General features: G+C 43.3%; 1 non-coding gene across 1 annotated transcript; it reads right to left on the reverse strand.

Annotated features, from left to right (window-relative positions):
* Positions 1-209: 209 nt before the first annotated feature.
* LOC141681443 (small nucleolar RNA R71) lies at positions 210-316 on the reverse strand. Its single transcript, XR_012558876.1, has one exon. It is a non-coding gene; the product is annotated as a small nucleolar RNA R71 (small nucleolar RNA).
* Positions 317-4,960: the final 4,644 nt, after the last annotated feature.

Raw genomic sequence — 4,960 nt, forward strand, 5'->3', positions numbered from 1 at the left:
ACATGCACATAAGGAATTTTATCGAGATCTGCAGCACTTTTAAGTATAATGGCATGACTGATGAGGCTATCAAGTTGAGGCTTTTCCCATTCTCACTGAGGGATAAGGCTAAAGACTGGTTACATTCTGAACCAGCTGGGTCAATCACTACGTGGCAAGATCTTGCGCAAAAGTTTCTGGTGAAGTTTTATCCAATGGCAAAGACTGCTGCTATGAGGAGTGCTCTTACTCAATTTGCGCAGCAACCTACAGAATCTATGTGCGAGGCTTGGGAACGCTACAAGGAAATGTTGAGAAAATGTCCACATCATGGAATGCCGGATTGGATGGTAATCACTGGTTTTTATAATGGTTTGGGGCCCAATCTCGGCCCATGCTCGATGCAGCAGCTGGAGGCGCCTTATGGGCTAAAAGCTATACTGAGGCGTACAATCTTATTGAGACGATGGCTGCAAATGAGCATCAAAACCCAACTCAGAGGATGACGTCAGGCAAGGTAGCAGGTATTCTGGAAGTTGATGCAGCCACCGCTATTGCAGCCCAGCTCCAAGCGCTATCAATGAAGGTTGATTCTCTGGCTACGTATGGAGTTAATCAAATAGCTATGGTTTGTGAGCTTTGTGCAGGTTCTCATGCTACGGATCAGTGTTCTCTTGTCAACGAATCTGTTCAGTATGTGAATAATTATCAGCGACAACAGCAGCCTGTGCCAGCGACCTATCATCCTAACAACAGAAATCATCCAAATTTCAGCTGGGGGAATAATCAGAATGCTATTCAGCCACCATATCAGCAAGGAGTAAGTAAACAGTTTAACCCACCTGGATTCCAGCAACCACAGCAGTATGCTACAAGGCAATCATATCCTCAACAGGGAAGTGCAGCTACACCTACTAGTGCTGATTTTGAGGAACTTAAGCTGTTGTGCAAGAGTCAGGCGGTTTCTATCAAGACCTTGGAAAATCAAATCGGTCAATTAGCCAATGCAGTGCTTAATCGTCAACCTGGCACTCTTCCCAGTGACACGGAAGTACCAGGCAGGAAGGAAGCCAAAGAGCAAGTCAAGGCTATTACCTTAAGGTCTGGAAAAGTAGCTGATGCTGAAAAGGCAAAAGAAGTCGAAGCTGAAGTTAGGGATGAAGAATCTAAGCAAAGGGAGAAAGCGGCGGAACCAAGGAAGACTACTGTTGAACACACTCTGCCTGAGGCTAATACAGGGGAGAAACAGCTCTATCCTCCACCACCTTTTCCTAAGAGATTGCAGCAACAAAAGCTGGATAGACAGTTCGGGAAGTTTCTGGAGGTGTTCAAGAAACTTCACATCAATATACCCTTCGCTGAGGCTCTGGAACAAATGCCTAGTTATGCGAAGTTTATGAAGACTATTCTCTCAAGGAAGGTGAAACTGGATGACCTTGAAACCGTTGCTCTGACGGAAGAATGCAACGCTGTTCTGCAGCAAAAGTTACCACCAAAACTGAAAGATCCAGGAAGCTTCACCATTCCTTGCACCATTGGCAATCTAACTTTTGACAAGTGCCTTTGTGATTTGGGAGCAAGCATTAATCTGATGCCGTTGTCGATCTTTAAAAAACTGGATCTGCCTGATTCAAAACCCACATACATGTCGCTATAATTGGCGGACCGTTCCATTACTTACCCAAGGGGCATAGTTGAGGATGTGCTTTTCAAGGTGGATAAGCTCTTCTTTCCTGCAGATTTTGTTATTCTGGATTTTGAGGAAGATAAGAAGATTCCCATAATCTTGGGGAGGCCTTTCTTGGCTACTGGCCGTACCTTGATAGATGTGCAAAAAGGGGAACTTACTATGCGGGTCCAAGATCAGGATGTGACCTTCAACGTATTCAAGGCAATGAAATTCCCTACAGAAGATGAGGAGTGTTTAAAAGTGGATGTGATTGATTCTGCGGTTACTTCGGAACTCGATCACATGCTAATGTCTGCTGCATTGGAAAAGGCCTTAGTGGGGGAATTTGACAGTGATGATGAAGATAGCAACGAGCAATTACAATATCTGAACGCTTCTCCCTGGAAGCGAAAGCTAGATATACCATTTGAATCTCTTGGTACTTCTGACCTCAAGAACGCTGAAGGGAAGCTCAAACCATCAATAGAGGAAGCACCTACCTTGGAGCTCAAACCATTACCTGAACACTTGAGGTATGCTTTTTTAGGTGATTCATCTACGTTACCTGTTATTATTTCAGCTGACCTTTCAGGTAGTGAGGAAGACAAGCTCTTAAGGATTTTGAGAGAATTCAAATCGGCTATAGGATGGACCATAGCAGACATCAAGGGGATAAGTCCTTCATATTATATGCATAAAATTCTGTTAGAGGAAGGTAGTAAGCCAACTGTGGAACAGCAACGAAGACTGAATCCCATCATGAAGGAGGTGGTGAAGAAAGAAATTCTGAAATGGCTAGATGCAGGCATCATTTATCCTATTTCTGACAGCTCGTGGGTGAGCCCTGTACAATGTGTTCCTAAGAAAGGAGGTATCACTGTGGTCGCAAATGAAAAGAACGAGCTCATCCCTACTCGAACAGTTACAGGATGGAGAGTATGCATGGATTATAGAAAATTGAACAAAGTCACAAGGAAGGATCACTTCCCTCTCCCATTCATTGATCAAATGCTTGACAGATTGGCGGGACATGAGTATTTTTGTCTTCTGGATGGTTATTCTGGGTATAATCAGATTTGTATTGCACCAGAGGATTAGGAAATGACTACCTTCACTTGTCCATTTGGCACATTTGCTTTTCGTAGAGTTTCGTTTGGGTTATGTGGCGCCCCGGTCACCTTTCAGAGATGTATGATGGCTATATTCTCTGACATGATTGGAAATAACGTCGAAGTGTTCATGGATGACTTCTCCGTCTTTGGACACTCATATGATGAATGCTTGAATAATCTGCGCGCCGTACTCAAAAGATGCGTGGAAACTAATTTGGTGCTTAATTGGGAGAAATGTCATTTTATGGTGCGTGAAGGCATTATCCTTGGGCATAAGGTCTCTAGCAAAGGTCTGGAGGTGGACAAGGCCAAGGTGGGAGTCATTGAAAATCTTCCCCCACCTAATTCGGTGAAAGGAATCCGTAGTTTTCTCGGTCATGCGGGTTTTTATCGGCGATTCATCAAGGACTTTTCAAAGATATCTAAGTCGTTGTGCAATTTACTTGAGAAAGGTGTGCCTTTTAAATTTGATGATGAATGTTTGGCAGCATTCGAAACTCTCAAGGAGAGTTTGATCACGGCACCAGTTATTACAGCACCAGATTGGACAGAACCGTTTGAGATGATGTGTGATGCGAGTGACTATGCGGTAGGTGCAGTTCTGGGACAGCGCAAGAAAAATCTCTTCCATGTGGTCTACTATGCGAGTAAGACTTTAAATGGGGCCCAATTGAACTACACCACTACTGAGAAGGAGCTTTTGGCTATAGTCTTTGGCTTTGAGAAATGTCGATCTTATCTGCTTGGTACAAAAGTGACAGTATTCACTGATCATGCAGCTATTCGCTATCTGGTTTCTAAGAAGGATTCGAAGCCGAGACTCATTCGTTGGGTGCTTTTACTTCAAGAATTTGAGTTAGAGATCAAAGATAGAAAAGGTACTGAGAATCAAGTAGCTGACCATCTCTCTAGGTTGGAGAATCCCGATTCTACTTCACAAGATAGAACGTTAATCAATGAATCTTTTCCGGATGAGCAGTTGTTTGCAATTTAGGAGGAAGAACCATGGTTTGCAGATATTGTAAACTATCTTGTCAGCAATATAATGCCTCCTAATTTGACATCCGCGCAAAAGAAGAAGTTTCTGCATGAGGTGAAGTGGTATATGTGGGATGAACCATATTTGTTTAGACAGGGAGCTGACCAGATCATCAGGAGATGTATCCCGTTTTGTGAGACGGAGGGGATATTACGAGACTGCCATTCCACAGTTTATGGTGGACACTATGGAGGTGAGAAGACGGCAGCTCGTATTCTGCAAGCAGGTTTTTTCTGGCCTACCTTGTTCAAGGATGCTCATCAGTTTGTTTTAAGGTGCGATCGTTGCCAAAGAGTGGGAAATTTGTCAAGGAAGGATGAGATGCCATTAAATGTGATGCTTGAAGTCGAGGTCTTTGATGTATGGGGAATCGATTTCATGGGGCCTTTTATCTCGTCTTGCAATAATCAGTACATTTTGCTGGCAGTCGATTATGTCTCAAAATGGGTCGAAGTTAAAGCTTTACCGACAAATGATGCAAAGGCAGTGCTAAATTTTCTTCATAAGCAAATTTTCACAAGGTTTGGAACACCTCGGGTAATCATAAGTGATGAAGGATCGCATTTTTGCAACCGTAAGTTCACTTCTATGATGCAGCGTTATAATGTAAATCATCGAGTAGCTACTGCCTATCATCCGCAAACAAATGGTCAAGCGGAAGTGTCTAACAGAGAGATAAAGCGCATTCTGGAGAAGGTTGTTTGTCCGTCAAGGAAGGATTGGTCTTTAAAGCTCGATGAAGCTGTTTGGGCTTACAGAACAGCATACAAAACTCCACTTGGGATGTCACCGTTTCAGTTGGTGTACGGTAAGGGATGTCATCTACCGGCGGAGCTTGAGCATAAGGCCTACTGGGCATTGAAGAAATCGAACCTGGATTTAGATGCAGCTGGTAAGAAAAGAATGCTTCAGCTTAATGAACTTGATGAATTTCGACTTCAAGCGTACGAGAATAACAAAATGTATAAGGAAAAGGTGAAGAGGTGGCACGATAGGAAGCTACATCCTAAGTTATTTGTGCCAGGGCAACAAGTTCTGTTATTCAACTCTCGGCTCCGACTTTTTCCTGGGAAGTTGAAATCAAGGTGGTCTGGACCTTTTATTGTCAAAACTGTATTTCCACATGGAGCGGTGGAAATTTTTGAGAATGATTCGGACCAA

Source organism: Apium graveolens, chromosome 8 (assembly GCF_009905375.1).
Source record: "Apium graveolens cultivar Ventura chromosome 8, ASM990537v1, whole genome shotgun sequence".
In the NCBI taxonomy this organism is placed as follows: domain Eukaryota; kingdom Viridiplantae; phylum Streptophyta; class Magnoliopsida; order Apiales; family Apiaceae; genus Apium; species Apium graveolens.